At 43.9% G+C, this 13043-nt stretch overlaps 1 protein-coding gene across 3 annotated transcripts in view; it reads left to right on the forward strand.

Moving 5' to 3' along the window:
• The window catches only part of MAPRE2 (microtubule associated protein RP/EB family member 2), a 99442-nt gene that overhangs the window by 12842 nt on the left and 73557 nt on the right, over window positions 1–13043 (forward strand). The gene's annotated exons all lie outside the window — the stretch shown is intronic.

Below are 13043 nucleotides of genomic sequence, written 5' to 3' on the forward strand. Positions count from 1 at the left end.
TGCAAGGTGCTGCATCTAGGCCACAGCAATCTGAGACATGAGCACAAACTGGGAGAGGAACTCATTGAGAGCAGCCCTGCAGAGAAGGACTTGGGGGTTCTGGTGGATGGAAAGTTTAACATGAGCCAGCAGTGCGTGCTTGCAGCCCAGAAGGCCAACTGCGTCCTGGGCTGCACCAACAGAGGGGTGGCCAGCAGGGCAAGGGAGGTGATTGTGCCCCTCTGCTCTGTTCTTGTGAGGCCCCACCTGGAGTGCTGCGTCCAGGTCTGGGGCCCCCAGCACAAGAAGGATGTGGGTATGGAGGAGGGCCACAAAGGTGATCAGAGGGCTGAAGCACCTCTCCTCTGAAGAAAGGCTGAGAGAGCTGGGGGTGTTCATCCTGTAGAAGACAAGGCTCTGGGGTGACCTCACTGCAGCCTTTCAGTACTTGAAGGGGACTTATAAAAAATAAAAAAAAATGAGGAGCAACTCTTTGCTCAGTTGGATAATAACAGAACAAGGGGAAATGGTTTTAAGCTAAAAGAGGGGAGATTTAGATTAGAGGTTAGGAGGAAATTTTTCACTGTTGTGAGGCACTGGAACAGGTTGCCCAGAGAGGTTGTGGATGCCCCATCCCTGGAGGTGTTCAAGGCCAGGTTAGATGAGGCCCTGGGCAATCTGATCTAGTGGGTGGTGTCCCTGCCTATGGCAGAGGAGTTGGAACTAGATGATCTTTGAGGTCCCTTCCAACCCCAGCCATTGTGGTTCTATGACAATCATGCAAATGAGCAACACTTCCCATCATGAGGCAGAAGCCTGAAGTTCAGCTCCTCTGTGCCTTGTGAGAGCTGAAAGGGGAGTTGCAGCAGATGCAGTGACAATGAAAGCTCTCTTTAAATGACTGAGATCTAAAGAGATTTTGTTTATGGCTGCAGATAAAATAAACAGAGAAAAAATGTAACTGTCGGTCTCCCAGTCAGATGTCACTTGACCTGAAATAACTTGTGCCAAGTGTGAGATGCTTGAAGGCCACGTCAGGTAAAGGATGTGATTAGCATTATATATATGACTTCAGGATGATGTATTGTCTGCTGCAGCAGTAATCCTTCACTGGGGTGCAGGGACTACAGGCAACACATGATCATGTTAGAAAAGCAGATAGAGAAACAGTACGATGGGCCTGTCAAATGACAGGGAACTTATTATGCAGCTGTGGACCAACAAGAAACGTTTGTCTGACCGATGGCAGTGGTATCTTTTGTCTTCCTTTGAAAGGATCGCGTAGCTACTGGTACAGTTTCTGTCCATTAAAACAATGTGGCACAGAGGAGTTGGCGCTGCTTTGTTCACTGTGCATTAGCTTGAAAAATTCAAAGTATTGCATTCCTCTGAGTGAAGAACTTATTTGAGGTTTTATTGAATCTAGTGATGCACAGTAAGAGAGAAAATGTATAGGTTATGCTGCAGCCTAAATGCAACCATTTAAGCTTTCTAAGACGGTGGTATAGGGGCTGTTATTTCATATATATGTCCTGCTGCGCACTATGGTATTTACCTGTTTTTTGTTGGTTTTTTTTTGTGATGACCTGTTTACATTTGACTTCTACAACTTGAAACTGCAGGAAGAGGCTTGCTGAGAGCTATGTCTGAGGTAAAACAGAATGGTGTATTTCCTTTCCCTGTCTCGCAGCCCCAGGCATACAGGCTGGTCCTGGAGGGTGCTGGCAAGCCTGCTCATGGGAGCTGGGTGCCAGCCTGTGTGCTTGCAAAGTGCTGCGGCAGGGCCTGAGCTTTAAGGGGGAACCACACCACTCTTTTCTGTGATTTGAGCATAAGTGACGCATTAGAGGCTTTCAGTTGACAAAGCTGATTTTATTAAAACATAAAAATACATGTTAGAAGGAAAAGTACTTTTCAATAGGAGAGAGATCTGGCAGGTGAGATGAAAGCTGTTTAATAATATATACCTTCCACACCTGATAACCTGTGCTGTAGGGTCCTTCCCCTTTATCTTTTCTAGTTTTCTAATTTTTTGTGGTTTCTGAAGAAATCTGCGCCACCCCAGGGGCCTGAAGGAAAGTTTCTTTCCACCTCCTGCTGGGCTGGCCTTTTGGTTTGGTTCCCTGGTGTGTGAGCCCAAATCTTCACTTTGGCATCTGCGTGTCACACTGACCATGAGGAGTTTTGCTCCCAGCTATGTCCCACTGTGCACGCCTTCAGCTTTGCCCAGGGGAGCAGATGTCCCCACACACATGCACACCTTCCTCTTCCCTTCCTTCCACCTTGCTCCTCTGGGGCGTGCACTGCCGAAGTACGGGGCTTTATTCAAAATTAACAATCTGTTGTAGAAGAAGCAGCAAATGTTTCTGAATTTATTGGCTTCATAGTGTCAGAAAATTGTGACGTTGGCTTGCGTGTCCTGTTTTCCAGTGTGGAACAGTAGGAAAAGGAGCACGGTACCTCAACAAGAGGAGGTTATAAGCATCTGCACAAAGGCAAGCAACAGTATTTCTGGGAATAAAAATAGTTGGCTTCCAAATGTAACGAGTCACTCCAATAAAGTTGAGACTGCTTCAGTTGTATTATTCCTTGCATATCTTGTATGACAAAATACATTATCTTGGTCACTTTTGTATTCTGGAAATTTAACTTCAACATCAATTTGTCATAAAAAAAAGAGTGGGAAAGCTGAACCCTGGCAATCTCCTTTAGGATAAAGCAGTCTGGCAAAACTGACACATTGCACTGGGGGAGAGCAGAGTAACGCTGAAGTAAAATGATGTGCTCGTGCTCTCGACAGGCAAAAGGCATTTCGTTTGTTTGATAAGTTGCCAAACATTGTCATTTGAGAGTGTTGTAAAGTCTTCCAGCTGTCTGTATGGGAACAAAATATCTGGGTGAATTAGAATTTGTCCCAGTGAACGTTTCACCAGAAGTGACCTTGCCTGATCTGCTTAATTCAAGCGCAAGTGCAGCTTGCTGCAACCTCCTGATATTTTTTACCAAGACGGCACTTCTCTGAGCATCCCTTCTGACACTGAGTTGAAGGGCTGTATGTGCAGGAGCATGGCAGGGTGCAGGGACTGCCTGGCTATGCTGGGGCTCTGGGGAGGTGGGGTGTGCTCTGACCAGGGCGGCTGGGTGGCCTCTGCAGGGGAATGGATCCTGTGGGAAAGCGTGGGTTGAATCTTATGTTTTTGCTATATGAATGAACAAGTAAGCTGGCTACCAAAAAGGGAGAAAAATTAGACTTATACCACAAGCATGCATAAAGTGTTCATTGAATTGCTAGAGAGAGACCTGCTTTCAGATGATGGTGGATGCTTCAAGCTGTGGGTGCTATCTAGCTCCATGACTTGTTCCCTTGATTGGCCTTGAGCATGTCCAGCGTGTCCATAGCTGACTAACCTTGCTGAAAAGAGAAGGGCTCTGTTAAAAGAATACATGTTTGGAAAACAAAAATCTCACTTGTAGTTTTATTTAGAGCCCCGAAATGCATGTTTGCCTTTCACACATGTATTTTATAACTAGCTACTTTGTTAAAGTAGCTGTGCATAAACCCCTTCAGCCAGCTGCCACCTTGGGAGCCTTGGATGCAAAGAGTGTGAGCTGGTTTATGCAAGACAGGAGGTGTGCCAAGCTCAGGTGAAGGACCCTCTGGTCACTCCAGGTCCTAGGAGGCTGCCACTTTAAGGCACTAAGTGTAGAAAGCGACACAGTCTGAGAAAAGCTTATCTAGCAACATTGACAGGGGCTGTGTTCTCTAGGAGAGATTGCATGTGCCTGAGAAGAAGCAGTAAGAGTGGTTCTTCAGCACAGTATTTGTTGTACCAGCAGGTTTATGAAAGAGGGCAAGTGCTGTTTATGTTGAGAGAGATGGATTTCCCAATAAGATTGGATCAGACAAATGCCTAGTCCTTATGATAAAGTTCTCTATACAACATAGATGACGGAAAAAAACTGCCAGTGTTCTGCTTCTCCATCCAAGCTAAAAGACTTTGACTTCTAGATGAAAAAAAAAGGCCACTGTAGAAGTTCAGTCAACTATAAGGGAAATAATGAGCATGTTAAATGGTGAATTGGTCCAAAGTATCCATTTCTCCAGGTAAGTGGTGACTTTCCTTGCTTAGTTTGGACAGAAAACAGAAAACATAGTAAGCATTTGGGAAAGGCAGTGAGAGAAGTATCCACGCTTAAACTGTGTATACTACTGAAATGAGTTTAGTGCTTCTCCAGATCAGTACTTGCAGGCAGTGTGCTGAAGGAGAAAAGTTTCCAGAGCAAAATGTTGTGGAAGCTCAAATTCAATCTGGTATGGTATAATAACTTGGAAATCTCCCAGTCAGCTTTTTCCTAATGAGCAGAAGTGATGCACGTCTTCAAGTTAGTGCATCATTTCACTGTGTTCTGTGGCTCTTGTCCACAAAACGAATACAGAAAAATAATCATTCCTTTGACTTTTGTACTATAGCCTCTTAGGGAAAAAATACTGCAGCTCACATGCAGTCCAGAAACCTCTGATTTGGTAAACTCCAAATGCAAGCTGTCCTTTCAGAACAAAGTAATGTTAACTGGAGAGGTTGAAGTCCAACACCCAGCATTTTCAACCCCCTCCCATATGACTTGCTTTAATTGTGTAATAACATAGACTAAATGAGATAACAAGCTGTGACCCTTATCTCACAGACTGGAATGTTCTCCTTCAACTTGAAGCTTGCAAGCTGTGATCAGGTGGCAATGTTATTGTAACTGAAGGAGTAGAAGGTATTCGTGCAGTTTTCAGATACAGCCCTACTTTGATGAACTTCTCAATTACACTATTCATTTCCTTTAATAGAGAGATCTTTCTAGTTTCCAGCTCTATAAATAGTCAAAATCCAAAAATACTGTTTTGCTCTGTGCTTCCTGTGTCAAACATTTTGGAATTTCTGCTATATTAATTACTTGATGGGGTCACTATCACAGTGCAAGTGTCCTCAAACTTCCATGCATTTTAGCTTTCCCAGTTTACAGGCAGGTTACAAGGTTGTCCCCATTTGCTGGTGGGATCAGAAGCCTACACTTGTAAAAGGTCTTACTGAGAACACAGGCATCTGTACTTGTCATTGAAGTTCTGCTTCTCAGAGCGATCAGAGCTGCTGCCGCCTGGGTGGACTGAGCAGCTCAGCACATGCTGTTTTGAAACATGAATTAGGTACCAAAGTGGTTTTTCTGCCTACTCCCCCAAGGGACCTGTTCCTGTCAGCACGCTCAGATCACGTTACCTGTGCTACACACAGCGGTTGATGACTGCTTTCATTTAAAATGTGTGGTAGTGTGTGAAGTGACAGTGTGCCATTCTTCCACCTTGCAGATGCGGATGGCTGGAACAAACAGACACTGGTGAGGATCTCCCCATGAGCAGCTTGGAGAAGGCTTAAAACATGTGAAAGTTTCAGGGCCACCTGGCTGTGATTATATCATTGGGGCCACCTGATCACTTTTCTCCACTGATTAAATAATGTAAAAGGTGAACACAGTCCTTTGAGCAGAGAGAGGCACTCAAGGACGGTAGTCCTACTGTGGATATATGGAAAAGTAGCTCTTACGTACTACCTGGCAAAACTGGCTGGTTGGTATTTACTAGGTGAAAATGAGAGAGTGAGAACACTCCCATATTTTTTGGCTTTTGGTTTGTCTCTGAGCATATGTGGTAAACTGTAGTACAAATGAGATGATGCTACATCATTCAATGTATCTTCATCTATCATGTGAGTACATTATCTAACCAGAGGTTCACAGGGACATTTCCACAAACTGGCCTTACAGCCTTCACAGGTTTTTACATCCTCAATGGACTGCAAGTAATTCATTCTGCTCACATGAGAAAGAAGTCCAAGAATTCTTTAACTGCTTCACCAGGGCTATAAAGAGCAAAGATCTGTGTGTAGATTTTTCTTAGATATGTTATGCATTAGATATTAATAATACACTTATGTACTGCATATTTAGATTTTGAAGGGGTGAAATAAAAATCAAGATACAAGACTTTATCTTGTTTTAATCATCTCCACAGATACTGGAATCTGTTTTTACATCCTTCATCCTTGAGTTAGTCCTTTTTATTGTTATTATGTAGGAACTTGAGGCAGAGGAAAACATACTGATTTTTTTTAAAGGACTGAGTTGTAAGATGCCAGTCCAGTACCCCAACTAGGGCTCTGTTTCCTGGGCGAGACATGCAGGCAACAAGCAGCCTGCAGTTATGATGCTTTCACACAGACAGGATGATACAGGTTTAAAGAGGCCTCTGGAAGTTGTCTGGTCCAAACCCTGTTGGACCTAATCCTAATGGGTTTTGTTGTTCAGGGACTTGTTGAGCTCTGAATGTGTCAAAGAGTAAAATTCACAGGTTCAGTGGACCCAACATTTAACCACTGTCATGATACTACCTGGTATCTTGAGGTGTTCAAGGCCAGGCTGGATGGGGCCCTGGGCAACCTGGTCTTAGTGGGAGGTGTCCCTGCCTGTGGCAGGGGCTTGGAAACTAGGTGATCTTTAAGGTCTCTTCCAACCCAAGCTGTTCTATGATTCTGTGATAAAAACAGTTCTCCTAACATATAATCAGGACTTGCCATGTTGAAACTTGCCTGTTGCGTCTTGCACTGTCAATGTGCACCTTTGAGAGGGGCCTGGCCCTATCTGTTCTGCTCCCTCCCCTTAGGTGGATGTGGGCTGCAATGGGACATTGCCCCACACCCAGAGCCTTCTCTTTATCAGGCTGGACAACCCCAGCTCCCCCAGCATCATGTGCTCCAGCCCCTTAAACATCTGGGTATACTGGATTGGGCTCCAGTATGTCTGTGCCTGTCTGATGTGGTTTGTGGCTCCCCAGGACACAGGTAGGCCACTTTCACAAGCGCTGATTACAGGGGAACAATCACTGGATCTGCAAACCCAGCCCCATGTGGGGTTGGCCTTCTTTACTGTGAAGGCATACTATTGAGTCTTTCCACTTGCTGTCCACCAAGACCCCCAGTTTTGTTCTGTTTTTTCCTCTGAAGTGGCTCTCCAGCTGGCTGGTACCCAGCCTGTGCTGTCCAACAGGACTGCTTCCCTCCCAGGGCCAAGTGTTTTCCAGGCTACACGTGCTGCTTTCCTGAGCTGAAATTGGCACAGGTAGTAAATGCTTTGTCTTGGAGATGATTTTTCTTTCTTGAGGAAAGACAATGAATTCCTCACCTTAACAGAGGTCACTGGTCTGTCAGCTGGATGTACCAAACAGCAGGGTGCTGCTTTGGAACAGAGGATTGGTAGGAGCCCTTATCCCCCTCTGTGCAGATATCTATCTGATTTGTGCTGAATAATCTCCAATATGCTTATTTTTCTTCACTCACTGTAAAGAGAGATCTGAAAAACTAATCTCACAATACAGAGGGATTCAGCCTATCTAATCTTAGGTACCAAATTCAGCCCACAATCCTGACTGAACTACATGCATTTTTCTCAAGTATATCGACAAGTGTTAGTGTTACATTGAGGGGTAACGCCTAAACGTAAGTTAGTTCCTTGGTTTAAATGCCTTTTAAAGGTCTTAAATCAACTTTTTCTAAATATTTTGCTGGTTCTGAAGCTGGTATGTGTTAGATGCCTCGCAAAATTCTGTGAGTCCCTCAGTTTGTTGTGGGTGCCTGTATACCATGAAAGTCATCTTCAGATACTTCCTACCACGCTTGTTCAGCATGCTTGTTTTCAAAGAATGCCAGCCTGGGTATTTCAACATATTATACTATCAGGATTCCTCATTCGTTCCTTCAGTTTTTGCTGTCCTAGAAGAATTTCAGAAACTGTGTGTTGGCTCAGAACACAGATACTTATTTTATGTATTACCTTTGAATGTATTACTTAATGCTTTTTCCTTGGTTCTTCTTTTTGTTTATAAGGCTGACTAGCCTATAAAATTTCAGCCACAAAATGCAGCCTGAAGTTGAATATAGGAAATGATAAATGTACTGGAAACTTACTATTCTGGACCAAAGCTGCAAGCTGCTGCAAGCTCCCCTCAACATCTTACTCCTTCCAGATTGAACAGGGAAAAGCTCTATGTACCCACTAATCTCCAGGCCATACCTGAAGAGGAGCTCATGTTGCAGATATTTTAAAGGTTAATATTAGAGGCTGTTCAGCGGAGTTGTTCCCCGTACCCCTTTCTCATCATCAATACCAGTTAGCATGCTCCTGCCCTCCCAGTTGTGCTGACCAACTGTTGGTTGGGCCTTGCTGTGTACTGAAATAAAAGACTGCCTCAGATTTTTTTCAGTTTTATTTTTAATCTGCAAAAGGTAACTCTGAAATGGGATCCCTTTCTTGGTCTGTTTCACAGAGTTGTGATTCATGGGAGTTGTGACTGGATTCAGAGCTGTTCCAGCAAAACTAAGGAACAGCCCGGAGATATAAGGAGTGAACACCTAGGGCTGAAATACCTTAGGCCAAGACTATTGCCAAATTCTTTGTAACCTGAAACCTTAGTCAGTGCTGGCTTTTCTTGCCTCACTGCAAAACATATGCGTCACCACAGCATAACTTTGTGTATGAAGAGGGAAGTATTCAAAAGAAATGTTAAGTGATTCTAGTGTATGAAATAATGCAGAAAACTGATCAATTCTAGTCATTCTTAAACTAAGTACACTGTAAAACGTGGTGTAATGCCTACCAAAATAAATTCAAATGCATAATGAGTTAATAGATGCAGAAGTGTGTCAATAGCAAACTGCAGTCAACACTGCAAATCAGACAGGTGCCTACTAAAACTGGTGATTGCGTTGGATGTAGAAGCCAACAGATGTAGACACTGACGATGCAAGAAAAACAGACTTTTAATTAGTGTGGTGGAAGTTGGAATGCAGACATCAGTGACTCTGAACTAAAGTTTAAACGAAAGAGTGTCTCAAATAATTGAAGTGAGACTGTTTTCTCAAAGTGCAAAGAGGAAAAACTTTTTTTTGGTTGAAATGGAGCTAAGTATGACAGTGCAACCTGCTGCTAAATACAGAGAATGATAGATACACATCCTCATCAGTTCTTCCTGTGAAGTCTGCCACCTACTGCTTGATGCACTTGTTTGGCATTGCTTGTTATGCCCCAAAAAAATAGTTTGCCAAAAGTGTCAGGCTAACTTCAGCTGATATCACATGGGGTGAGCTCTGTTACATTCTTTTTTAGTTGGAATATAATTGCTGCATCTCCAGGTGACTGGACAGGAAGGTGGGGAAGGTGTTCATTGATGGGAGGAGGGCAGGTAGGGCCTGCAGGATGGCGGGTGTCCAGCTGTAGCTGGCTGCAGCTTTGAGCCAGCCCTGTCTCCAAGGCACTTGCATCTTGGAAACTCCACTTTCCGGGATGGAGAAGGAGACAACAGAAGTGAGAGAAGCTGGTTAACTGCCCTGTGGGGAGTAAATTTAGTGGCTTACTGAGCAGGGTGGAAAAAGTCTTCTGGAGAAATGATGCATGTTCCTTGCTACGAAGTTGTTAAGCAGGATGTTCTTGGGCTTACTTTGTATGTTAACGAGCAAAAGAGATTGGTTGCTTTGTAAATGAGAGGGAGGGAACAGTTCTATAAGAAGACTCCAGACCTTTTTCATGCCAATATGTGAGTTGAAATCAGAGCACTGGCAGAGAAGCAGAACCCCTGGAACAAAGCCCTGTTTGAAATGGCAAGGGCAAAAGAGGTGGGAGGCTGTGTCGGGCGCTCGGTAGCGGCATCTCGCGTCTTCTGTGACTGCCTTCCTTGTGAAGCGCTCCGAGTCAAAGCAGGGCATTTCTCGTGGGTTTGGAGTTGTGAATGGCACTGAACTCAGCTGTGTTGCTTTATTTGCTTTGAATCTGTGTCTTTGCCTTCCATATATGGACTGGGTGCAGTCCTGAGTCGGGAACCTATGGGTAAGTGCAGGACTTACCCAGGAACAGTGAGACAAGGTAGGGTTGGGCTACTACTTAACAGTAAGTTGAGACATCTGCCCGGCTGTTAGGTGTATGGGTCTTCTCTTGCTTTGCTGTATTTTGATTGCTTTGTGGATTTTTTTGTGATTCGTGCACAGGTCAAAAAACACAGCAATTCTTTCCTTTGACACTGAAAGCATCAAAATCTTTCAGTTCATGTTTTGAACAGGAAAATATATGTAAATAGTGTTATACGCTTTCCTGGTTTACAATCGAAGTTTGTGAATTTCTGTAATTTGTCAAGCTATTTTCCACTCAGTGAATGCCTGGATAGCAGCCACAATGGGTTTGCTTGAATTCTTTCAGTTGCTAAAAATAAGTTGGTTTTGAAGTTGTTCTATAAATGCCGAAGATATCTGAGGCAATAATAGGTGACTGTCAGCCTATATTGCAAGTTGTTTTCATGCAACATCATTTTCCCAGCCCTCAGCAGGGGGAGGAAAAAAAAAATCTGTGCAGGGTGGTAGAAAGCATCCAGTCCACTGAGACACAGGGCTCTGCCACCACAAGGGAAATACAGCTCCCTGAGACAAAGTTTTGAACATATATAGTCAAATGTAATAGAAGGCATTTTTCTTAAATCACCTCAGAAACATTCTGTCCTAACTTTTCCTCATTGGTCCTTTCAACTAACAGCTATGGCTGCTACTTCTCGTAGTATGAGTCTGTGGTGTCCATCTAGAAGCTGCTGTACCTTGTTTTCTGCAGCTCACCTTTGATTTACTGGCTTATTTTTGGCTTAGTAGCTTGGTTTTTAGCCTGTTTTCCCAAGTCCCTCTTGCTTATTCCTTGTTTGCTTGGTTGGTTTTGTGTTTTGGTCTGTACCCTTTGAGAATTAAATGTTTTAAAGCATTTCAAGGGATTTTGTCATACAAATACCTCCAATTTGTATGAACAGCTTCAATAGGTGACCAAGTCTGTGGATGTAGCTACCAGAAAACAAGTTCACAGAGGAAAAACATGCACTGAGAGTGAGCATGTGAAAGCTTCCTGAGAGCAAATAAGCCCTGGAGAGCAGTGGTCCCATTGAATCCACTGAATGTCCTGAGATCCAATACACTTGCAACAGCAAGAGTCTGCTGAGTCTGTCCAAGGCCACCACCAGCACACACTACCATGAATTGTGTGTTGTGGAACTCAGCTGCATCTGAGAAAGAGGCAAACATAGGCTACAGGGTTGCTCATACACCTGGCAAGATGAGGGACCCCATGAAGGACTTTCTGAATACCTACCTGGAAGCCAGTGGCCAGCCAGTCTGGCACCCTTTGGTTGGGTTTGTACTCGTGACTTTTTGAGATCCTTTAGATATTTATCTTCTCCCTTTTTACCTCATGGCCTTTTTCCTATATTTACCAGTATGGAAAGAATACATTCTTTAGATGCCTTGGTTAGGAAGAGATGGGGACCTACTTTAAAATTAGTGTGACCTATGTCTTTTGGGGAATTTTGAGGGGTGGAATCGTGCTACCAGGTTCATGTATAGCAGTGATATGATGCCAGTGTCTGCAGCTGTGTGGCCTCATGTGTACTGGGGGGAAACCTATGGCATCCTTCCTTCCCCCATTGTTTTCATTGCATACCTTTATCCCTCCACCCTTCCAAAGAGGACTCCATCTCCCCATCGTTACCTTCCGCACACCCAATAACTAGGACCTCTACTGCATTCCTTTGTCCACCTAAATTAAATTCCACCCTAATGAGCCAATGTTTCCTACCACTCCCTTGCCTGGATGCTGCTCTGGCATCTGAAGCCAGAAGTACAGGTCGAGGTGTTGGCATGGCTTGCAGAGCAGGTGGAGGCCTAGGAGTGCTACCACACACGGCAGCAGATGAGTGCCAATTATCTCTTCTGGCCATAGCTATCGCACGACTCCTGTAGCTCAGGTAAGCACCTGCATGCAGGCAGAAGTCAGGAGATGTTGCTGAGATGTACCTCTTTGGTTTAACCTCTGCATATGCTCATCACCAGTTTTCAGGCTTCAGGAACCTCTACTATGAGGACTTTTATTTTTCCCTACTTTTTTTTAGTTTTCCCCATTTTTTTAGGCTACATTATTTATGAGTGAAGTTCAGCACGGTGTCATTACTCGAAACATCCTCAAACAGGTCTACTTGCTGAAGGCAATGAAATAGTTACCTGTTTTCAGTAAATACCACTCTGTTCAGAAAATATAGCATAGAAAATGTGCCATGAACATATTTTCCCTTGCATTTCTAAGGGAATCACCATGTTTCTTCACTACTTTCACCTGTTAGAAGTTCTGGCCATCACCTTCTCATGTGAGAGCACTTCTCCTAAACATCGTCTTGTAGTGTCCTATCCTTAAAAGTTATTGGAGCACTGCTGTTAAATCCCAGCTTCAGTTCAGGGGGTCTACTTGACTAGAAGCCAACATACCACATTGGATTTGCTGTTCCTATGCCAATAGGATGCCTGAGGTTTGTCAGCTGTGCTGGAATCACTTTCCACATTAAACACATGGAGTAAAAAAGAGTATATTGAAAAGCAAAGCTTAAGAGGCTTGGAGAGATTCAAAGAAATGAAACAATAACATGTTTAATAGCTAATTCCCCTTCTGGTTTGGCTTTAAGGTAGCTTCAGCCTTCCAGTCTGCTAACAGGATTCTTAAGTCCTCTGCCAGGATGAGTCACAGCTCCTGGAGCTGGGATCCAGTTTTCTAGACAAGCCGTGTTTAAAGGTCTGTTTACCTTTCCCAGATGATAATGTATTAGAGAGAGACTTGCTTTATGTTTTTCTCATCTCAAAATAGGGTTTATGATGAATGTAAATCCACCTGCTGGGGCTTCTTGCATCCCTCAGTCCTGATTCAATCTAAGCACCACTGGGATCCTGTTTGATGTAGTTCCATGCTGTTCTGCAGGGATGGATGCCTTTGGAATACCCCTCCCTGCTGGGCTGTCCCAACTAGTTGACCATGAATGCAAAACAAGCAATATTCAGGGCCTTGGTCTGAGTAAACCATTATTTACCTGCTAGGAAAGAGATTTCCTGCTGACTGAGGAGGTGAATTAAGAAACCTCACCACGTAACCCTAGTATGTAATTCATAACACAAATTGAAAAC

The sequence above is a fragment of the Anser cygnoides genome, chromosome 2, assembly GCF_040182565.1.
Source record: "Anser cygnoides isolate HZ-2024a breed goose chromosome 2, Taihu_goose_T2T_genome, whole genome shotgun sequence".
In the NCBI taxonomy this organism is placed as follows: Eukaryota; Metazoa; Chordata; class Aves; order Anseriformes; family Anatidae; genus Anser; species Anser cygnoides.